The sequence below is a fragment of the Syngnathoides biaculeatus genome, chromosome 11 (assembly GCF_019802595.1).
Source record: "Syngnathoides biaculeatus isolate LvHL_M chromosome 11, ASM1980259v1, whole genome shotgun sequence".
Taxonomy (NCBI): Eukaryota; Metazoa; Chordata; class Actinopteri; order Syngnathiformes; family Syngnathidae; genus Syngnathoides; species Syngnathoides biaculeatus.
The window spans coordinates 15505335-15530117 of NC_084650.1; the positions used below are offsets into that span (position 1 = coordinate 15505335).

At 40.7% G+C, this 24783-nt stretch overlaps 1 protein-coding gene and 1 long non-coding RNA gene across 5 annotated transcripts in view; both read left to right on the top strand.

Annotated features, from left to right (window-relative positions):
• The window catches only part of LOC133509183 (uncharacterized), a 44291-nt gene extending 39031 nt beyond the window's left edge, over positions 1-5260 (top strand). For both annotated transcript variants that reach the window (XR_009797254.1, XR_009797253.1), the window contains one exon: positions 2140-5260. This is a non-coding gene — a long non-coding RNA (uncharacterized LOC133509183). The remainder of the gene's footprint in view (positions 1-2139) is intronic.
• A 1671-nt stretch (positions 5261-6931) lies between these two features.
• Positions 6932-24783, top strand: part of si:dkey-237h12.3 (teneurin-3) — a 257105-nt gene continuing 239253 nt past the window's right edge. For all 3 annotated transcript variants that reach the window (XM_061834126.1, XM_061834127.1, XM_061834128.1), the window contains exon 1: positions 6932-7433. The gene's annotated coding sequence lies outside the window, so the exon portion shown is untranslated. The remainder of the gene's footprint in view (positions 7434-24783) is intronic.

The window sequence follows — 24783 nt, forward strand, 5'->3', positions numbered from 1 at the left end:
AGCCCAAAAAAAAAAAAAAAAAAGTTCCACCTGGAACGATCTTTGCCCCACTACTGTTTGTTTCCATGTTTCACACGCACACTTCTTGCAGACATATGCATTATTGAGCCACTAATAAACTCCCAAAAATGACAACTGCGCTTCTGCTAGCTAGCGTGCTTGTGCTAATTGCGATCGCTATTATTCTGTACACCATTTTTATACCATACAATCAGTGGCGAGATGTGTAGTCTAAGGGTTGACGTCAAGCAAATAAAATGACTCAATTATTTAATAGTTAATAATTATTCAATTACTAATCAATAGGAGATAAATTTAATAGTGACAGCCCTAACGCAAAGATGCTGTTAGCTCCGCCTTTAGAAAGCGCAGTCTCCACGTAGCTGCTCCTTCCGTCATGAGCCGTGTTTTGTTGTTGTTGTTGTTGTTTTGATTGCAATTAGTTTTTTGTTTGACGTCGTGTGACCGGTTTTTCCCCTCGTCAACGTTGCCTCGTTTTGCTCGTGAGGTTTTTCTTTCCCCGCGTTCTCATCAGCGGCACTCCCTTGTGTCTGCCAATCAGCTCCTTCCAGCCACTCGCGTCGAGTCCAGGTGTTCCTTGTTCTCTTGTCACTTTGCTTGGACTGTAGTTTAGTGTTCTGATTTCTCTCAGTCTGGCTCGCTACATTGTTGCCCGGTACGTGTTTCTTTTTCTTTTTGTATCCATAAGCCATTTTTTTTGTTTTTTTTTGAGATTCCCGCACTCCCGCATTATCTCCCTGCTTGGGTCCTCTACATTTTATCTCCTCCAATACCACAAAAACACAAACCCTGACACCTTCACGACTACTTTTACTGCTATTAATTTACCCATCCATGTATTTTCTTAGCCGCTTGTCCTCACAAGGGTCACAGTGCCAATCGCAGGGCACATCGAGACAAACAGCCGCACTCGCAGTCACACCTTGCGGCAATTTAGAGTGTCCAATTAATGTCGCATGTTTTCTGGGATGTGAGAAGAAATCGGAGTGCCTGTAGGAAACCCACATAGGCACGGGGAGAACATGCAAACTCCACACAGGCGGGTCCGGGATTGAACCCGGGACCTCAGAACTGTGAGGCCAACGCTTTCCAGTTGACCCACCGTGCCGTCGCAATTGATTTATTTAAATCCTGTTTTTTTGCGATTTTTTTTTTTTTTTTCAGTTTTACTTTTGTTTTTACTTGACTTTTTTTTTTTAAATTTAATTTAATTTGTACTTGATTATTTTATTTTTTGATTAAAATTAATTCACCTGCTTTTCTTCATTACAATACTTGCCAAACCTCCTGGAGCAGCATTAAAAAGATGAATATGTTGCCTGGTAACTAACTTTTACCAAGTTCACTCAATATGCAAAAGGCCTAAAATTAACCATAATCAGAGAGAGAACCTTAATTTGGGCTTTTTTCCTTTCTGTCATTACTATGCTCCCCCCCCCCCCCCGTTATTTTAAGTGTATTTTTTTCGCTTGATTTATTTGTAATACTTGACGTGCTTCAGTATTTTTTTCCATTTTCATTATTTGTTTATTATTTGATTATTTTTATATTATTGTTTACTAAACGGTGGGTTAGTGCTTTGACCTCACAGTTCTGAGGACTATGATTCAAATCCTGACCCTGCCTGTTGTGGATTTTGCATGTTCTCCCTGTGCCTGCGTGGGTTTTCTCCAGGCACTCCGGTTTCCTCCCACATCCCAAAAATATGCAACATTAATTGGACACTCTAAATTGCCCATAGGTGTGATTGTGAGTGCGGCTGTTTGTCTGTCTCCATGTGCCCTGCGATTGGCTGGCAACAATTTCAGGGCGTACTCCGCCTCCTGCCCGATGATAACTGAGATTAGCTCCGGCACTCTCGCAACTCTTGTGAGGATAAGCGGCTCAGAAAATGGATGGATGGCTGGTTATTAGATCACTTGAGTGATTGTTTGCTATATAGCGTGGCTATATTTCACCAATGTGCTTAATTTTTTTTTAATATTTAACTTTATTCATTATTTTGTACTTAATCTTTTTTTTGTCACATAATTTTCACATTCATTCATTATTTAAAATGATTTTTTCCCCTTATTTTACACGATTAAATTTGCAAGTGTTTTTCTGCTTATTTTTCAGTTATACTTTTTCATTGTGCCACTCGGCACACTCAAGTTTGTCAACTGGTGGGTCGGGACCCGAATGCTGGTCAGGGACCCATTTTGGGTGGGTCACAGGAAGCGAGTAAAAAAAGAGGTTCATATTCATATTTCTTCGGCATAGTACCTCGTGATTCAGGTAAGGAAATATTACTTGCACTCGACTACTACTACTGTACCATGTGAACAAATACAGTGCAGCTCAGCCTCTGGCTCGCGGATGTCGTGGGTGTACCAAAATGTTCTTGGCGGTATGTCAAACTTATTTGAAACGGTTTAAAAATATAACAAAGGCAATTTTTTTCAACCCCAAAAATGATTTGTAGTTCTTACCTTGTATAAAAGTAGGGAAAACGCGGTCCCGGGGTGACAACAGTTGCGAATCACTGCGGTAGAATTCTGATATGTGTTTCTCTCATTCAATATCTTTTAAGAATATGGAGCTTGTGCCGCAATGTTTTTATTTTTGTGGGGGATATACTTTTATTAACCCGGCCGCGTAGCAGCCATTAAAACGGGAATATGTCGCCCGATGACGACCCTTTTTGAGCGCGCTCGATCCCGCAAAGGACCGATGAATGGCTAAAATAGGGGGAAGGGGTCGGCCTCCCTCCCTCCCGCGTGCCCTTGACGGCGCCGTGAAGGACAAAGATTGATTGCGGGCCGGTAGCCTTTCATGCAGATAATACATTTTGGCGGAGGCCGGCCCCCTTTTTTTTTTTTTTTTTAAATATCTGATGCGCCGCAACCACAATGGGGGGAACTCAAAGCGGGAAAAAGGCGGCCGCGACGCTTCTGCTCTCCTCACTGATAACTTCATCGCCACATGTGGTCTGACGTGGGCCAAATTCGAGAAGGGGATTAAACAAAAGCGAGGTTGGGGAGGGAATGCAGCGGCCCCGTGGCGGCGCGGGGCCCCTCTGAAGACACAAGAAGAAGAAGAAGAAGAAGCTCCGAGGTTTGTGATCTGCCGCCTCACGTGTGGAATGAGGCAAAAAAAAAAAAAAAAAGTCTTTCCACGGGGATTAGCGTCCTGTTGCTTTTGGAATTGCTGAATGTGGCCTCGAAATGTTGTCACGTGACGGCCGACATGCGTTTGTTTGCTTCCATCTCCAAGATAATTCAAAGCAAATGCGAAAACGGACGGGAAAGCACGGACACGTATCGCCGGTGAAATTGCACCATGTTTGCATAACCATTATTATCCTTTGTGCTCCCCCCAATCTTTGTTTTACTTTTTCATATGATTGAACAGGACTTTTAGCCATTATTTCCTGTTATTTTTCTCAATATTTAGTCCAACACTTGACTCGATTTGTAATATTTTGAAGTATTTTATTTTCTCTGGTTTTTGAATATTTAATTTCATTAATTGTATTGTTTTTAGTTCATTTAATTAGTTTTACTAATTATTGAACTAGATTTTTTTATGTGTATACATTTTGTTTGTTTCGTAATCACATATTTTTTTCTATTTTTTTTTCATTACTGTTTAATTGGTTATCCTTTTTGATTTTTTTGGGGAGGTGATAATTACTCAAAATGTACTGAATATTTTTTCATCACTTTCTTCATTTTTCCTTGACTTATTTTGATTTTTAGTCATGGGTGTACTTTTTCAAGACTTTCATTTCATGTGTGCAGTATTTTGTGAAATTTCTTTAATTATTACATTTTGTATAATTTCTAGCAATTTTCTTGAACCTCCATTACATTTTGTGTTTATTTTTAACTTTTTTTTTATTCTACATTTCTTCATGGAGGATTTAATTATTCTTTTTTTTCATTTATTTTTTAAAAAAAAGTTAGTCTACATTTTATTTAACTGTTTAATGCAAAATTTTTATACTTTCAAATTGATTTTATTACCCCCTGTATTGAGTTTTATTGTACACTTGATTTTGTAATTCTTTTGCTTTTTTATTTTTTCATTATTTTCCTTGATTTTAATTCATCCATTTTCTGTCATATATTATAATATTATTTCATTTTGATCACATTATTTTCCTTATCACTTTTATTGTTTTTCACGATTAAAATTTTTTTCGTGATGTTTTTTAACTGGAATTATTTTTTTGTCCTTGTTTTTTTGCATGCTTTTTAAGTTTCTTTTATGGATTATTCTACCTTGATTTTTACTTTTATTTATAAATGTCACTTTTTTATTTTTCAAATTTGATTTGTACATTTTACAGTTTTCACACAATTTGTTTTACATTTTTGACAAAATGTCTTTTAACTTTAGTTAGTAACTATTATTGTTATTAGTACTACTAACCATTATTTTTGTGATAATTTTTAATCCTTAAAAGATGCTTTTTGTATGAAGATAAAAATAACTCTTGCTAATTATTCCCGTTGCAAATTGCCTTTTTTTTTTTCTACCAGATTCTCTTTGTATTTTATGTGATTTTTCTTCTACTCGTTTTACTTTATTTTTCGCATGTTATCTGGTCCCTTCCCCACTTTGACTTGATTTTTACTTTTGTCTGTACGATAAAAGATAAAAATGAACTGTCACTCTGATTAGCGTTACTGTACGTGCATTTAAAAAAATGTTACCAGTTTTTCACCACCAATTTTACATTTTTTAAAATTATTTGACTTGATTTTCTTCAACTCATTTTATTTTTAGAATTTTATTTACCCCACGCACACTTTGACTTGATTTTTGACCCGAGCCGATCTCCCAGGATGATCCGACTCACGTCAGCGATATCAGCGCCTGTTTGTTGGCTTCTGCCTGGACGCTAATTCAAAGCAAATGTGATTTTGCCGCCAGTTCCAAATCGCCCGAAGGAGGTCAGCGCGCTTGATGCGGATTAGGTTTCCTCGAGTGCAGAACATCAGGCCGTCTGTCTCAAAAGTGCCACGATAACATCTCCACTGGAGCGATAGTCCTTGAAAGCCGGGCCCCGTCCTCGCTGAACACAGACGTGCATTTCTTTGCCGGTGCTTCGGATGTCGCTGGACGTCCGTGACGGGCGCGATGCGTTATCCACAGCCTGCGCGCGTGCACACAAAGCGTGCGCGTTCGTCTTCCCTCTACAGTTTCATTAACACCTTGGATCACCCTGTCGTCATCTTTTTTTTTTTTTTTTTAAACTCGCTGTTGTCAGAGAAGAAAAGGTGACAAATTGAAGATGTGAAAGTTGGCCAATTAGCGCGCAGCCATATGTAGGGCACACTTCGTGCACACAGTATAATCCCTAGTGATGACCAACAACAGAAAATCTGCATTTTTTTCTCCCCTGCAGTTCTCCAAAAACTTGTTAAAATTATTCTATTTGTTCATTTTTTTAATGCAACTGTTTCAAGAATTGTTTTAATTGATTTGCCTTATTTTTTGCATTATTGTACTTCATTTTAAAAAAAAAATTCAGTAACCTCTTTGAGTTGTTTTACTTTTGGAAATGTCTACCCATTTTAAATGTAATCAACAATTTTATAATTGTTTTATTTTAAATTATTTTACTTGATTTGTGACATTTTCTCATTATTTTGCTTGTTTTTTTAAAATGAATTTAAAATTGTCATTTTTAGCGATAGCTTAGTAATTTTGAAAAAAAATTTCACTAACCTCTTTGAGTTGTTTTACTTTTGGAAATGTATACTCATTTTAAATGTAATTAACAATTTTATAATTGTTTTATTTTAAATTATTTTACTTGATTTGTGACATTTTCCCATTATTTTGTTTGTTTTTAAAAATGAATTTAAAATTTTCATTTTTAGCAATAGCTTAGTCAATTTTTAAAAAGAATTTTGCTCAGTTTGCAGTCATTTTTCTAATTTATTTTAGTTGATATAAAAATGTTACTTTAGTTTACATGATGGTTAAAATTAATTCCTCTCTTTTAAAATATCCATAAAATTTATATTTTACTACATTAAAAATATTTTTTCTGAATAATTGTACTTGATTTTTAAAATACGTTACTAATTTTTTGTTGTACTTTTTAAATTGTGTAATCTTTTTCAACGTGTAATTTTATTTTTACATTGTTTTTTCATTGTAGTTTAGTTGTTTTTTTAATCATATAGAAAAAATGGATGACTACATGTTATTTTTAATTTATCTTTTTGTCATTTTTCTTGAAATGGCTCATTAATTGTACTTTTAAATATACATTCTCCTGGACTTGTTTTACATTCTAATTTTTTTTAATAAATTGGGTTTTACATAATTTCTTTTGCTTATTTTCTTTCATTTTTTTCCCAGATTTTTCCCTTCATTTTAATTGATTTGAATTCAGTATTTCACTCCCTCCAATACTTGACTCGCTTTCATGATTGTACTTGACATGTTTCACTCATTTCAAATTTATTTGGAATTTTTGACTTTTGCTAAAAATAAATATACTCGTCCTCATTTGGTTTTACCCCCCAAAAATTTACTTATTTTTCCATCATTTTAGCGGATTTATTTTCACTCTTAAATTGTTTTCATTCTCATTTCCTAATTCATTTTTTTTTTACTTTTACGTTTTTATTAAAGTAGTCATAATAAAAAATTAAATAAATACTTTGGGGGGGGGCATTTTTTTAATAATTTTTCCTGATGACTTGATTTGTTTTCATGATCAGTCAGGATGTTTTTTTTTTTTTTCCCCTGTCTCCCCCCCCCCCCCCCCAGATGCAAAGCCACTCGTTAGCCACCTCAACGCAGCTGCACGCATGCTGCGCACCTGCAGGAGGTCGCACCATCATCATCATCACCTCGTCATCAGAATCCGACCCCCCCCCTCCCACCATTCCACCACCCCCCCCCCCCTCCCTCCTCCTCTTGCGTCTTCCGTTCCTCTCCCCTCGCGCTGCCCAATGCGGTCGCTGATTGGCGGCGCAGCAGCAAGCGGCGGGACGCGCACTTGATCAGCCGGCGAGTGCACGTCGTCTTCGGGAGGAAGCGGCTGTGCGAGACGGACCCTTTCCCCTCTGCGTCTTTTGCAGACCACCCCCCCACGACTAGGATACTCTCGAGCCCCATCAGCAGCATCTTTTTCCTTTTCTTGATTTCTTTTCTCTTTTTTTTTTTTTTTTTTTTTTTTTTGGGTGGCTGGACAGTAACGCAGACGAACGCGTTGTGGCGTCTGTGGCGAGCGGCGGCAGCAGCAGCAGCAGCGGCAGCAGCAACGGATCTCGCTCGCTTCCCTTCCAGGACGTCGGCGATGGAGCGCAGTGGGTGAACTTGGCCGCTCGCGTGGCCGACGACGCCGACGAGGACGTGCGCGCGCGCTGTAAGTTTGGAAGTTGACGCGCACGCACAAACGCCAGGTCAGTTGTTTTTGTCGTCTTTCATTTTTATTTTATTTTTTTTTTTTTTTATTTGGATAGTGATGAATTCAATGCGGTAAATCCACCAAGTGCGGGCTCGCACCTTCCACTCGCCGGGGATGGGGATGCCTTTTAAACCGCGCACACGCGAATCCAAAGTTGCACGTGACGTCACCCGGCGGTGCCCTTAATATTGACTTTATACATGCGATCATTTGACGTACGTTTATTACATAGGACAGGCGTCTCTAAGTTATTTTTAAAACATGTTATCAAGCGTGTCTTCTATCAATTGTATACAAAAAAGTAGATTTCATTTTCCACTCTTTGCCAATGAAATAATCGTGTGTGTGTGTATGTGTGTATATATATATATATATATATATATATATATATATTATATATATATATATATTATATATATATATATTAATGAGGTAGTTAATGTATTTTGCCACTTTTAATTAATTCATTTATTTTCTGTTTTTTTTTTATAAAGTATGAATTCATGTTTTTTAGTCAAATAATTTTTAGTAGTACTTATTTGCATTAATAATTTTAAACTTTTTAATGGATGTTTTTTGATTTTTTTTTTTCCATTTATTTTATCAAGAATAAAACTCCATGCATATTGTTAAACATTTAACATTTTTGTAAATTATTTTCATTTTATGTTTATTTTTTAACATTTATATAAATTTGTTTATTTCATAAACAAATATACATATATTTACATCCACTTTTCATATTCATTTTGAAAAACAGAAACTTGACTATTTTTACTTATAAAGGCATTCCATATAATTATTTTTTTTAACTTTCATTGCGTTTTCAATTGTGTGCATGTTTAAATCTAACAATAATAATTGTCATTGTATTCATGAATCATAATACGAAAACCTGAGTCATCAGTGGGTTGTTTGTCAACCTTGAGTGGTGCTTGAAAGGCTTTTATTTTGGTGGGGGGTCATAAATGTGATTGCGATAATTTTCCAAAGCCCCTCCGTGGTGCACGTCTTCCAAGTTGTGTCGTGCGCACGCAGCAAGGTTCCCCGCCAGTTCCGGCCGCTGCGGCGCCTCTTTTTTTATTTTTTATTTTAGTCTACTGTACCCGCTGGCCGTCGGCCAAGGCCGAACGGTGTCTTGTCGAGGCGGGCCGCTCGCGCTTCGGGTTCTCGTTGGCAGCGTTTTGCGCACCGAGGCACGTCTCCAAATGTCCTTGCCTAACACGCGGTGTCGTAACCCCGCGGGAGGCGATCATAAGACGGCGAGCACGCAGATATGTATTTTATTTGGATTGCTGCGGCGATTGTCAAGGTGTGTTAAGCCCCTTCAGAGTGCGACGCCAACAGTCGGCGAATTAAACGGTCACATAATGTCACACTGAGTACGTGTGTTAAGTACAGTTCAGTTGTATTTAACTTTGAAGTACATCTTTCAAAAGCTACATTTTTTTTAACAGAAGTGGCATGCAGTCGAATAGAATAGATATTTTTCCCCCATATTTATTTTAGATTGTACGTCCTGCAATTACCGTCACGGTTTAGCGTTGGCGCCGATGCTAACGCGACGATGACGACGATTCCGCTTGTGGTTAACAGCAGGTGGCGCTGGTGCTCATCTTGAGGTGTCTTTTTCGAAAGAAACTCCGTCGGGGCTATTTTATCCTTCATCATATTCGTGGTTATTTCTTTTTTTTTTTTCCTTTTGTAGCAGTTCAAAATGCTCCAAGGTGACTTGGATTCGCCATTATCGTTGATTTTTAGTTTTTTTGTATGTCTTAAAAGAGATATACTGTGCATTTTTTTTTCTTCCAATATAAAACTGTTCCCAGGTGTCTGAATAAAACGTCTGACATCCTTGAACAAACCCAACCCAGAATATGAGCCGCCACCAAATATTTAAGTTATTATTTTTAAAGAAATACGCAGCTCAAAGCTTTGCGGACTCGCTGTATTTTGTATTATTTGAACGCATTGATGGTTTTTCTGACGATTCAGCACGCTTGAAAGTGGCTCCGGATCTTAGCCGTGCCACTTCGCAGGTGGAGGAATGCGGTATTGTAGGGGTTGTTATGATAATTAGCCCCGCCGTGCTCCAGCGATGAGGACAGACAGTAAAAGATTTAGTCGCTCATTTTCCACACGTGATGGCTGTGCAGGCACGCCGACGAGCACACAACTATTTGCGTACAATTATTTAAAAAGTCCATGACATCACTAGCCTGGTACACTTGAAGCAAATGTTACTTTTGTGTGCGTTTTTTAAATTTAGATGTGTAATCTTGACAGGATTGAATTTATAGTGACACATTTTTTTTACAAAATGCTCCCACAGTTGTGTGTGTGTGTGTGTGTGTTGTGTGTGTGTGTGTATATATGATTAATATTGACAGTGGTTAGCCTGTTGTGAGCCTTTTTCTGACTCTTAAAATTGCATCACCGAGATACTATAGTTACAATGTTATTTTTTTTAATCCTTTTTGATGGTAGAATTTGTTAAAAATGTGATTTAAAAATACTACTAATAGTATTTAAGTTATATTTAATAGATAAATAAATAGTAAAATTCGAGTATGGAAACGTATCCAAAAATGATGAAAATGAACAATATTTTCTACGGATAACTTCCTTTTTATATTTACAACAGATTAAAAAGTGATTGGTGAATGTTCAACGTCGCAGGTGGAGGAACTCTGTATCGTTTGGGGCTATTATGATTATTCCCGCCGTGATCCAGCAAGGAGGAGGACAGATAGTGAAAGATTTTCACACGTGATGGCTGCGCATGCACGCCGAGCGAGCACCCAACTATTTGCATACAAGTATTAAAAACTCCATGACGTCACACGTTACCACATTAGCCTGGTACACTTGAAACAAACACAACTTTTGTGTGCATTTTTGAAAATTACATGTGTAATCTTGACAGGATTGAATTTATAGTGACATGATGTGTGTGTGTGTGTGTGTGTGTGTGTGTGTGTGTTTGTGTGTATATATATGGTTTTAGGTTAGGTTTTTTTTGCATCACCGAGATACTATACTACTTGTTTTTTTTTCTTTTTTTAAATCCTTTTTGATGGTTGAATTTGCTAAAAATTAGATGAAAATACTACTGATAGTATTTAACATATATTTACACTTTTCCGAGTATAAAAATGTATCCAAAAATGATTAAAAATGAGCAATATTGACTGGGGATAACTTCCTTTATTTACCACAGTTTAAAAAGTAAAAATTTTTCTTTTACTAGCTTTCTTTTTTATTTTTATTTTGCCCTTATTGTTACTAATGGATTTAAGATACCCACAATTTGACCCAAGTACATATTTATTTTTTTTAACTTGCGTTATTTCCCATGGGAAAAATACCCCCCAAAAATGAGGTGTGGCTTTAATTCTGAAGCACCAAAGTCAGCAGGTGGCTCGGCCCAACTCCCACCACTTTTTCTCGTCTCGGATTCGTACTCGCCCCCCAACCCCCGCCACCCTCCTCCCTCCCCTACGCTAAGAAAAATGGCTTCCGCGGGCTCCTCTTTAGTACTTTGATCTCATTTGAGTACAAGCGCAGCGATTCCAGATGTGATTGCGGCGGCCGCAAAGTCAAGCCTGGACATTTGCTGCCCCCACTTTTTCTTTTGGCTTTTTATTGAGTCTCCGGCATTGAAGCAACGGAGAAGAAGTCCTTTAAGTGCTTCACGACGCGAGCGCTTGATCCGATTTCGTCGGAGTGGTGCGTCTGTTACGGGCCCCGTTGATTTATAGCCTTCGTCGCAAAGTGGCCCCGCAGCCGAGGTCGTGGCGGCCTCCTGGTTTTATTTTTTTCTTTTTTTTTTTTCCTTTTCCTCCCTTGAAATGTTCCAAAAGCTGCGCTTGAGACAAAAAAAAAAAAAAAGTTGAACTCGTCTTGGCGAGATGAAGCGCTTGTTAACCCCGCCCGCGGGAGGCAAACGCCGCCGCCGTCATTTACCTTGATTACGGTCGGGCGGGCGTCAGCGCTGATTGTTTAAACGTGACGGATATTGTCATCCTTTCGCCTTCGGCGCGGAAAATGTCTCCGATCTGGCGGAAAAGGCCGTCTGTCTTGCTTTGCGAGGCGTTCATCTGACACTTATTGCCCTACATTGAACATTCGGAACATTTGCCATGCTTGCTTGTGTTCCCGTCCGCCGCCGTTGGAGTCCTCGCGGCGCGGATCGTTTTTTGACAGATTTACCGTTGCACGAATGCGGAGTGCGGTGAAATAAATGCGAATAAGGGTTTGAAAGTTTCACTCCGACGTATCCGGTAAATTTCACGTCGACTAGTCAAACTGACTCAGAGTTGGAAATTGCTCAAAACGATCCAAAAATGGCTGCTTGGAACCAAAGTGGGGCACTTCCTGTTTCTTTCCAGGCATAGGTTAGTCAGATTTATTTATTTTTTATTTTTTTTTTTTTTGTGTCTACTCATGATAGAAATTCCTACCAAATTTAATTTTTTTCCTAACAGGGATGAGAATTTTCCGCGGATTCAGGGAATGGATGGGTTTCCGATTCAGCCATCTTGTGTGTCAGAGAACACAGGCGATAGGTGAAGCGTGAAAATTTATTTTCTGTCGTTAATTTATCCGATTGGTCTAAGGACTGTGGTGACGTCATTGGAAACCTATCCTTTGTCATTGTTGTGAAGCGTGTAAATCTGTCGAGAAAATTGTGTTACGGTTTGACGCGGGGCGAGGCTGCGATCAAGACCGGCCGCCGGCATCTATCGGCAACGCTCGTTGTGAAATCAGTCGCCGATGCGATCGCGGAAAACGGCTTTGCTATCTGTTAGCATTAAATTTGGTGTTTCTAATAACGACAACATTCCGATTTCCAGCAGCATTTTTGTCAGTATTTACGTTGGTATTTTCACTCTGATGATAACATTTCATAGAGAAGCATTCTGTTTACTGCGGCATAGTTATAACTCATAGACATCTTTACGCATAAGTTAGCGAGTGCTCTGCACGTTTGTCAATATAGCAAACGTCTCGGAGGGAAAAATGAAGAATGAAGGGAAATGGATAAAAACCACGGGTCAAAAACGGTTTCAGGTGGCCACGGCTTGAAAAAAAGTCTAACCGTGCAGATGGGAACGAAAACGGTATCAACACGTCTAACCGAACACGTACAAAAACGTGGACGTTCCCGGCAAAGTGCTGTCCACTCTGTGTTCCCGATAGGTGCAAAAAATATCCAGGAAGCACAAAGGCAAGTTGGACATAAATGTTTCAAATATTATATCATTGACAACTGTTAATAAGATTAGGCGTACCTGTAGCACTGGCCGTGTAGATCACGCATTTTATTGCTCACTTTTATATTTCATGATCATATATATATATATATATATATATATATATAAACAAATTAATTGTGTACTTATTTCTGAAGTATAACTTGTAAGTGCAGTAGCCCATTTGATATAAATTTCACTGTCTACATTTTTGTTTGAAGTTTGGCAAAATTGTTTTGGTTGTTTTGGACTCATATTTTAAGTTTTCAAAATATTATGATTGCCCTGTATTTACACTTTACACTACAAAGTAACCAGAGGTCACCATTTAACAGTGTGTTAAATTTTCGTGCTCAAAGGGGGGGGCGCACCACCCTTTGAACCCCCCCTCCCCCTCCCCCCCACGCCCCGAAGGCAGACATTTTCAATGTTTTTCCAAATTGGTCATTCTCATCCCTGTTCTAAGTGGACCCCACGCCGGGGGCTGAATTTTTCATTAGCTTCGTGTCCGGTCATAAAGCTTCGCCACCGTGCTCCGCCCATTGCATAATAGGCATAAACTCAAATCTCTGACAAGTTAGCATTTGTCGCGTAGCAATCTGCCCAAATTATTTCCTGAATAAAATCAACAAACCGTTGCACAGGGAATGAAATTTTCTGACCCGCTTATCCACACAAGGCTCGCGGGAGTGCAGGAGCCAATGCCAGCTGTCATCAGACAGGAAGCAAGGTACACCCTGAACTGCTTGTCAGCCAATCGCAGGGCACATGGAGACAAATAGCCACACCCACAATCACACCTATGGGCAATTTAGAGTGTCCAATTAATCTTGCGTGTTTTTGGGATACGAAAGGGAAACTCCACAGAGGCAGGGCCCAGGAATTGAATCCCGCTCCACCGTGCTGCCGGAATTAAATGACATGATTCCCAAATGTGTTTTTTTTTTTTTTTTTTTTTTAAATAAAGACGACAATGAAGCAATTAAACAACTCCGAAGGCGCTGGGTGACATTTAAAAGTTTGGCCTACAGTGAAGATTCACGCCGTAAAGTTTTCGAGCTGTTTATCCGGGAAAAAAAGGAACCGTCTAATTAGTTTAAAATGCGGTATCTTGGGGCAGGTGGTATTTGTGAGATGAAAATCAAATTTCCTCCAATTGGTCGCTGGGTGCATCGTCGACTTCATAAGTTTTTTTTTTTTTTTTTTTTAAATGCCTGACTCAAATGCTTCTTTTGTTTTTCGATTTCAGACAAAAAAAAAAAAAAAAACAGGTCATAAGTGCTATTGTTCACATATTAGCCATCGCTAACCAAAACAGCAGCGCCTTAACAATCGCTCTGATAAAATCGGGCACGTAATCTGACTTGGGTCGAGTCTACGATACGTATCGACAGATGTCAGCATTCGGTTAAGACTCCCAATGTGCAACCCGTCAACATGCAAATGCAATAGAAAGAGATATTTCCCAAATGTATTGAGTTTTTTTTTTTTTTTTTTTTAAGGTGTCCTTTCAGCAACGGAAAAATCCCGAAGTTAAATGGCATCAAAGTCATCCGGTGACACAAACCGTCTAAGATTTGCGGAATCGGAACATAAATTTGATTTCTCTTTTCGCAGTAATGACTCAGGAAATGGGCCACTTAGCGTAGTCATATATTTAATAACTATGACTGGATTGTCAATTTTATATTTATATATATATATCTATATAATCTGATTTCTTGCCAGGCAGCCAGGGGGGGGATAAAAAGGTGTCTTTTTATCCAGTTATGACAAATGCTGCAGCTTGGTCAACATCGGATATTTCAACACAAACAATGGAGTAAAATGTAACTCTATATTGTAACCATAAACAAGCATATATTCTTTATCCTCTGCGAAGAATGATCATTTTTACTCCGGCCTACTGAACTTAGTTGTGACCTCCTTGTGTACAATATATCCAAATGTCTGTTTTTTTTTTTGTTTTTTTTTGTGACCTCTAGTTAGCCAAGGCACGAAAAAAACAATTCCACTCTGCATTTGATCTAATATTGGCGTTGCTATGTTTTTCTGAAGTACAATATTATATATATATATATTTTTTTTTTCTTAAAAAGCATAAAATGTTTTGTTTTTGGTGGGGTTGCGTTCACTCACATTTGATAACCGCGATCGCCCTAGCGCGCCTTCGTGCTCGCAAATCTTCACAGTGGAGCACGAAAAATCACGCGCGTAAAATTTGTTACAACTAGAAAAAATACTGTAGATATTGAAAGTCGCTTATTTTGTGTAGTCTTGAGCTTTAATTTACGTATTTGTTTTATAAACGTTGTCGGCTACACAAGTCTGCTCCAAAACAACCAGTTTTCACCCGGAAACAGGACATGCAAGTTAACCGTTCTGAGCGTGTACGGAAGCGCACGTTCAGAGCTGCTTCACGTACTGCGATTTCCATCCCTAATCACACCCGCAACTTTATCTGCGAGCGTGACTGACCACACCCGTGCATTTTTCAAATGCGAGTCACTGGGCTGGGGAGGGAACATTGTCATTTTCATTCATTTCATTGGAGAAAACAGGATTTGAGTTCCAAGTCTGGTAACAGAACAAATGAAAGCCACATGTCAAGGCACCGCTGTGTGTAATGGCGTTGCGTTCGACTGAACCGTTCCCGTTTTCACATTGAGGAAGTCCATTTTTGTGAGCGAATGATTGGCAAGCGGGACACGCCACCATGTTGTGTACGCCGCTGATTTTGAAACATCAAAAATCAACACCATTCAAATTGAAAAGAGGCTCCCAATACACTCTGTGTGTTCCTCCCGCGCCCTCGCAGCAAATTAAATATTGTGTGTGATGACAATCTGCCCCCGGGGGACGCACACCAGCCGGCCCTGGGAGGCGTGATAGATTGTTAGCGGCTAATCAAGCGGTCTCGCCCGCGTAAAAACGAACGTGGCGTAAAGTCGATGGACGTGGCCGTGTGAGCTTTTATACGAGTTTGAGGCGGGAGACAAACAGCGGCGGCAAAGTCGCCAAGGTTAACGCCGCTTGACAAACGGCTCGGACGCACCGCGGCGCCCGTGTCGTATTTACTCACCATAATTGGGTACCCGCTAATCCGCTACTGTTAACGCGCGGCTAGCATGAGCGCTTTCCTCACTTTTTTTTTTTTTTTTTTTTTTTTGGGTCCACATGGATAACTGTGATAGGAAAACAGGTTGCGGCGTGTTTAGGATTATGCAGAATGTAAACAAACTGTTATTCACTATTTTGTGCAAAACAATACATTTGATCGGCATGCAAAAAGTTAAGAGGCCACGCCTGAAAAGACTTAAGAAGTCGGAGATTAGGGCATTTCCATAAATCAACTCTATCTATCTATCTATCTATCTATCTATCTATCTATTAAAAACTTCTTTTTTTCTCATGCTTTTTAGAATATACGTATCTACTTTTTAATCATATTACTTGCACTGTATGTGGTTTTAATTGTCTTTTTTTGTGATCTTGTTTGTAATTTTTATTGTTTTTATTCCGTTTTAAATGTTTTATCTCTTTTCCAAATGCCTTTTTTTTCTCTTGCTTTTTAAAATATGTCCACTTTTTGATCATATTACTTGCACTATATGTGGTTTTAATTTTTTTTTATATTTTATAATTTTTGTTTTTGTCCTGTTTTAACTTTATCTGTTTTCAAATGCCTTTTAATCATGTAAGAAATTTGCTATACCAATAAATTTGATCTATCTATCTATCTTTTTTTTCTCAAATTCTGTTCCACTTTTTAACAAAGTCTGGTTGGCAGCTCGACCCAGGGGGGTCAAACAGGGTGGGAGCATGACGAGTGCGGGCGTAAGCCCCCCCCAACCCCCCCCCCCACCCCAGTCGATATATTGAATCAATATATTTATATTTTATATTATTTCAAGTCCTTCACAGGCTACCAAATTTGAGCTACCAATACAGATGGACAACATAAAATTGCAAAATATTTAAAACGTTAGTATTCTTTTAAAATTGCAATCAAGAGCCTCAATAACTGCACCCTCACGCCGCGTTTTTGAAAAGTCATCCCAAAATGTGGTAGACCCGTCTATTACTACAAAGCACGAAAATGTTTCAAAAAGGCATCCCCAAAAAGAAGCATGAAGTCCGCCAGCCGGTGTGACGGTCTGAGCACTCCCGGTGCTGAAAAGTCTCCTTGTGATTAACGCGCATGCCCGTATATTTTGGAGACTTCCGTCCGGTCTGAAACATCCCCGTCCGTGCTTGGACATGTGCCATTCGACAACTTGTCGGCGAGTGTTCGTGTTCGCTATGGACGTCTCCAAAAGACGAACACAGCGTATGTACGTACAGTATGTGTATATCTTTTTTTTTTTTTTTTTTAATCAACTTTTGTTTTAAGGTTACCTTAGTGCTAGGGTTAGGACATAATGGTATGTTCGCTCCCTCTATGTCAGGGGTGTCAAACTCGTATTTATCGCGTGCCACATTGTACTTACGGTTTCTCTCAGAGGGCCATTATGATTGAAACCGTGAAAATCTTGATTTGAGTAGTTCCACATTACATTCATCAGCTAGTTTCAGGATCAGAAAATCAAGGCTGTTTTTTTTTTTTTTTTGTTTTTTTTTAACGATTGTTGATGTTTCGTAACACAAAAATACTTTATATGACAATTTGAAACGTCGGTGCAGATTTGAACAAAAATTGCGGAAGTTGATGCACATGTTTTGCCTTTGCAGGCCACATAAAATCATGCGGTGGGCTGCGTCTGGCCCCCGGGCCTTGAGTTTGACACCTGTGCTCTATGTAGAAGAAGGGGGAACGAGACCGGGGGATTTCCCCAGTAAGCGTCAAATGCGTACCCAGAGTTCCTCCTGTTAGTCACGCGTCCGCATTCATCCCAAGGAGACTTTTCAGCACGGGGGAGCGCTCAGACCGTCAACGCCGGGTTTAAGGCAGCCCTTTTTGAGTCGTATTGACTGTTGGCGGTCTTCCTGGTCCTTCACAAAACAAATACCTGAGAGGTGTTGCTATTATTTGTTGTAGTTGTTCAGGTTGAATCACAAACAAAAGCAATAAATCAGTGGACAAAAAAAAAAAAAAAAGAATGAATTCAAGTCAAAGTTACGTAGCGCAAAAAGCAATAAAATGGCTGCCGTTTACCCGACACTTTTGTCTCCACTCAAACAACGCAGTTTATATGTAATCAATGAGAAGCTGGCGGGATTAAGCCCGAGTCTATTAGGCTTCCAAATGATACACGTCAGCGCGTTTTCACCGGAGTTGCGTCGCCAAGGCAACGTCCGCCGCACGCTAGCGCGCGCCCCGCGTGATCGCGTCGGATTGATCTATTGCACGAATGCGCCGGCAGCCATTAAAAATAACACGCAATCGTCCGCGGCGATGTGGGCATTCCCGCGATTCGCCGGCGGGACGCTAAACAGCAGACCAACATTTCGGGCTCGGACTTTCTGGGTCAAGAGCGAGTAGCGAAATGGGGGGGGGCAGAACGCCGTCTCTATTGTGCTCTCTGCGCCCGCCTCTGCCGTCATTATGTTATTACGAGGCCGCCTCGAACATAGTGATCATTGTGCGAAGTTTTTTTTTTTTTTTTTTTTGGGGGTGGGGGGTTCCCTCTGTTCCGAGGACAAAAATCCCGACGTACACCGAAAACCTCCACTTTAGGACACATTTTCCAAAACAAACGTAAACAAAAAACAAACCTCGACTGTACGGTAAATGGCGAGCCGGGGACAAAAGTTGGTTAGCAACAAAAGCTTCAATGGCAACAAAAGGGACGCGTGTGCTTGGAGTCACTTTTTCGTTGAACTTTTGTCAAAGTGGGGAAAACCCGGGATTGACCCCAGGTGGCTTTCTCAAAACAAAATTGCTAACTTCCTGTTTGTCTGCAAGCGGGAGTCTTGAGACTTTTTTTTTTTTTGTGTGCGTGCGTCAGATTGACAGGCAATTTGTTTGGTGAAATTGCCGTCAGCTGACCCCCCGACTAAATATCCCTTTGAATGATGATAACGGTTTGATCTTTTGCTCCGCCCATATTAGATGGCGTCGGCCCAGCAATCATCGCAATTTAGTGCTTTGTACTCCCGCTTATGATCTAAGCTCATTTGGGTTAATTGGAATTTGTCAAAATACCAACTTTGAAATCCGGCCCCAAATGACTCCGTCATATCAAAACAACTTCCTGTGCAATTTCAGGCATGCGTCCTTGAGATTTTTTCGTGGCTCCTGTTAACAATTTTTACAGTGAAGAAAATAAGGGATGTTAGGGGTAGACGGAGGGTCCCAAGTCCTGGGTTAGGGTCTCAAAGTAAGGCTTTGAAAACAACATGAGCATTTCAAACCAGGGTTAGGGTATCAAGCCAAGGCTTGTTTGTTAGTTTTTTAAGTTATGCTTTCAAGACTGTAGGGCACAAGTGTCAAACTCAAGGCCCGGGGGCTAGATCTGGCCCGCCGCATGATTTCCTGTGGCGCGCAAAGCCAAATCTTGTGTCAATTTCCATGATTCTTGTAAAAATCTGTACCAAAAATTCAAATTGTCCATCCATCCATTCATCCATTATCTACCACTTTTCCGGGTCAGGTCGCGGGGGAAGTAGCTTCAGCAGGGATACCCAGACTTTCCCTTTCCCCAGCCACTTCTTCCAGCTCTTCCCTGCTGTATTCCCACATGGAAATCATGGAGGGGTTTGAAATTTTCATCGTTGGTGCATGTCCACCGTGAGAGAGATAATCTAAAAAGAAAAATCCAGAAATCACAATGTATTTCTTTTAACGATTTGTGTGATACAGCTGCAAATAAGGATTTGAACACCTGAGAAAAGCAATGTTAATATTTGGTACAGTAGACTTTGTTTGCAATAACAGAGGTCAAACGTTTCCTGTAGTTGTTCACCAGGTTTGCACACACTGCAGGAGGGATTTTGGCCCACTCCTCCACACAGATCTTCTCTAGATCAGACGGGTTTCTGGGCTGTCGCTGAGAAACAGAGTTTCAGCTCCCTCCAAAGATTTTCTCTATCTAGGCCACGCCAGAACCTTGATATGCTTCTTACGGAGCCACTCCTTGGTTTTCCTCAAAATCTCACATTGCATGGCCGCGGTCATCCTCTCCTTAATACAGTGCAGTCGTCCTGTCCCATGTGCAGAAAAACACCCCCCAAAGCGTGATGCTACCACCCCCGTGCTTCACAGTAGGGATGGTGTTCTTGGGAGGGAACTCATTTGTCTTCTTCCAAACACAGTTACTGGAATTATGACCAAAAAGTTCAATTTTGGTCTCATCTGACCACAAGACTTTCTCCCAAGACTCCCCTGTAGCATCCAAATGCTCAATGGCAAACTTAAGACGGGCCTTGACATGTGCTGGTCTAAGCAGGGGAACCTTCCGTGCCACGCGTGATTTCAAACCATGACGTCTTAGTGTATTACCAAGAGTCACCTTGGAAACGGCGGTCCCAGCTCTTTTCAGGTCATTGACCAAGTCCTGTTGTGTAGTCCTGGGCTGATTCCTCACCTTTCGAAGGATCGTTGAGACCCCACGAGGTGATCTCTTGCATGGGGCTCCGCTCCGATTGAGATTGACCGTCATGTTGTCCCAACGGTGGACCTTTTTTCACCAATTTCTCTGTAGCCCTTTCCAGCCGTGTAGAGTTGTACAACTTTGTCTCTGGTGTCTTTGGACAGATCTCTGGTCTTGGCCGTGTTACAGGTTTGAGTCTTAATGATTGTGTGGGTTGGACAGGTGTCGTCATGCAGCTAATAACCTCACACAGGTGAATCTGATTCAGGATAATACACAGAGTGGAGGTGGACTTTTAAAGGCGGACTAACATGACTTTGAGGGTCGGAATTCTAGCGGATAGACAGGTGTTCAAATACTTATTTGCAGCTGTATCACACAAATAAATCATTAAAAAAACATACATTGTGATTTCTGGATTTTCCTTTTTAGATTAATCTCTCTCACAGTGGACAGGCACCTACGATGAAAATTTCAGACCCCTCCATGATTTCTAAGTGAGAGAACTTGTATAATATATAGCAAGGTGTTCAAATAGTTATTTTCTTCACTGTATGTCCACCCAATTTCACATTAAATGGCGGAACTCTTGTCGGTAGGTGTTATATATTTTTTTTCTTCTCTTATTTTCCAGCGAGAGCTAAAATACGTCTTGGAGGATCGTGTCGCTCATGTTCGTTTTTACTAGGATGCTCGCACTTGTAAAAGCGAACGAGTTTTTGGGGATGTTGATGGCACTAAAAAGACCATTTATAAGAATAAAGAGGGCCTTTAAACCGCCTGGTACTCGTGTTGTAATTTTTTTTTTTTTTTTTTTTTTATAAAAAATCCAGTTGGTGTGAACATGGCCTTAAATAGCCGTAAATATCCCGATGTTCGGATTGTTGTCCGGCTCAAAGCTGCATCGGACCCTGCGGTTTTCAGCGTAGACCTGCCATGCGTCTCCACTCTGCTCTTTTGTGGTGTCCGGACAGCTCAGTGGGGAGCGAGGCGTCGCCTTAAACGCTTGTCCCGCCGCGCTGCCGTCGTGCTCTTGTGATGGGAATGCGGGGAGGGGGGGCGGCGGCGTTCACGCCGAGGTTGAGCCGCCAAAGGACACCGAAAAAGCCGCCGTCGACGTGGCAAAATTTTCAGATTGATGTTTCTTTAATAAGGCCCGCAGTCTCTTGGTATGCCGACGGCGGTCCGCGGCGGTGACCTACATTCTTCTAAAACGCTGACGAGCGGTGAATAAAATCCTCCGGTTACTTGATGTATTTAATTTTTTTTTTTTTTTTTGGGGGGGGCGGTGCCTTGAGATAAAACAAAAGCGATATAATATTCTGTATAAAGTCGGAGGAAAAAATGTCTTGAAATAATGTTTTATTTACCGGCATCTGCGGCGACTGTTGCGCCGCCATTGCAGCATTCGTCGCAACCCCCCCCGTGTAGTTCTCACCCCTTCCTTGCCTGCCGCCATTGTGCTCGAAGCGCATGACGCCGCCTCACCCCCGCCGCCCAACTCTGAACCCCACCCACGGCCGCCGCCCCACTTTTTCCGCCTCCATTTTGCAGCGACGCGTCGTCGAATCGCACCCCGGCGTCAGCACTTTAACGGCGTCCCCCCGCCCCTTGCATGGCAACGCGTCCCACGGCAGGCTTGCCGCGACGCCGGACGCATTTCAAATATGTTTGGAATAACGATGTTTGACCCTCGAAACAAAGCCGATGTTTGAACGTTTGGAACCGGGGAAAAAAATGCGACGGTTTAGAGTAGCTAAATAGTGTACCCCAACTTTTGTGACTCAAAGGAACATTTGAAATGACCCCATTGACCCCAAAAGTTGTTTTTGATAAATAAAAATAGAACTGTATTGTATAAACTCAATAAAACAGTGATGTATAGCTAAACATAAAATGTATCGAAATAAACTGTGTTTATAAAATGTAATTACTGTGTGTAGTGTAGTATTCGTGTGTGTGGAAGTTGCGCGTTAAAGTGAGCAAGGTCCTAAAATATAGTGTGTCCTTTTGAAACTTTTTAATTTTTTGAACACTTTTCCTTAATACTGCACTAACTGGCCATGATGATAATCTCAGATTAGTATAGTTTTATAAAAATTATGAGGTTTGTGTGAATTTTGGAAATGGAGCTCATGCGTCTACGCCACCGAAGTCATGTGACTGGCAGTATTGCAGGTCAAGCAAAGCGAAAATATGTCTTATAGCACAACGCCCAGAGTTTTGTCCGATACCGTTAAACATTTACAAGGTGATAATAAACGAAGGTACGAGGAAAAATGAGAGACACTTGGCATAGAGAATCCATATTTAATGCCGAAGTCGATGTTTTCGGTGATAAGAAATTGGACTGTTAACCCGCTTCCGCTTGTCTTGGACAGCTGGATCTACACATGGATCTACCTAACCCGGAAAAAAGTCTGGAGCGCTTACAAATACTTCGTTCCCGGATCTGCTCTCAATCAAGAATAAATCACACATAGCGATGGAGCCCCTCAGATTTTTTCCAATACAAATACGAATATTTGAAGAAATGACAGCTGGGTTTACACAAACTCGCATTCATGAACTAGGTTTTAAAAAAACAGCGAGTCGACTCCTCCGTACACGACCACACATTCAACTTTGGTCAACCTCTCTGTGACAGACTTACTTTTTTTTTTTTTTTAAATATGCATTGTTCTCAAATGAGTCCAATGCGCATTTAAAAAAAGAAAACAAACCGGTGGGATAGGCTTCAGCCCCTTACACGGAAGCGTGCTGCGGCCACACGTTAACCTACGTAAAACCTCTGTGTGACTGACGGTTTTTTCTTTTTTTTAAATACGCATTGGACTCATTTGAGGGGGGAAAAAAAAAAAGTCTGTTGGAGTGGTTTACCGAAGTTGAATGTGTGGCCGCAATACGCTTCCGTTTACATTGGAGACGATTCCCTGTCGTTTTTTAAACGCATTGTTCTCAAATGAGCCAACTTGACATTGTGAAAACTTCTTTGTAATTTGAGATTGATAAAAATAATTCCTCTGTGAAATGAAATGATCGCTGCACAGGCATGTGTGTATTTTGGTTGGGCACCATCCATCACGTTTAATTGCCGAAATCCGTCGATCTTTTCAGCCTTTGAATATCTGTCTCGTCTGTTGTGACAATCAACAGCGCAACAATTTTCGGGCGTTGTGAATATTCTCCTCCGGTTCAATATCCCCCCCACAATGTCGAGCAGCTCTTTTTGACCGGCAATATGGCGCCGTGAAAACGGTGGCGTCACGTGCACGAACTCTATAGTCAATTGCGTTGCATTGCACTGGTGTCAAGCTGTGTGACAACACGGCGCCCGTGTGAGCGTCCGGGCGTCAGCTGTGGCCGACAGCAGCTCCTTGAGTCTTCTCATATTATATTCGCGTGTTTTGTTAAACATCTCAAAATGATTTCCGACTCGCTTTCTCCACACGCAAGGCCATCGCAGCACCTTTAAGTGGATCCGGTATTTTTTATTTTGTCTTTTTTTTTCACTTCGTCGGCGCGGCCGCTCACCCGAAGCTCGCTCGTGACTGAGACGTTTGGCGCACAAAGCGACGCCAAACCCGAAGATTGAATAGTTAGGATGGTCCGCGGTGGTAAATGAAACGCCGCTCTTATTATTCATAAGTGAATAACAAAACTGGCGGGCCGCATTCAGGCTGTCTGCTGTATTTAAAAAAAAAAAAAAGAAAAAAAAAATTGAAAAAAATGCAAGTCGATAGTGGCTCAATTGTTGAGAGAGCAACTTTTTACCGCGGGAATATTTATCAAAATACATTTTTTTTCCTCCCCTGACAGTTGTCCACTCCACAATTACACTTTAAAAATGAATATGGCTGCGCTCGTAGCATTTTCATTTTTTTTACATTCTTTTTTTAAAGATTGCTTGAATAAAATACAAGTCATTGTGCACCGGCAAGGGGTTATTTGGGGAATTTGTAAACATCCCCCCTCGGCTTATTATGTGGCCCTTGCACGGGCTTGGTTGGGGGGGCTGCATGCAATCAAACCGGTTAGGATGAGATTTGTTGCGGCGCGAGCGCACATGTGTCGGCGGCGCGTCGTGTCCAAGATTTGCATCCCCAGCGAGTCCTCGGCGCGGCCGTGAAACAAGATCTTTAGCAGCAGGATTTCATCATCTTCCCGCCCGGAGTACGATCATTGGTCACCGGGGGCCAAAAAGAGCGGGCGGCTGCAATTGAATTGCTTTGTAAGTGCAGTCAACTTTTGGTGTTCCTCACGCCTCAATCTCACACTTTTTTTTTTATTTTTTTTTATTTTTTTAATTTTTTTCTTCCCCACTCGCTGCTTTTCTGTCGCTGTTGTTTTAAGATTCTACTAATCCACCCCGACCCAAAAAAAAAACTAAATAATGCCGACATGTGTAACTGAGCCCCGTGCATCTCATAGACTTCAACGTAAAGAAAAAAAAAAAAAAATGAACCTGAAACATTTCAGATTTTTCTTGCTTGGTTTGAGTTTACTTTTTTTTTTTTTTTTTTTTGTCCAAGGTTTTCGTTTCAGCACTTTACAAACA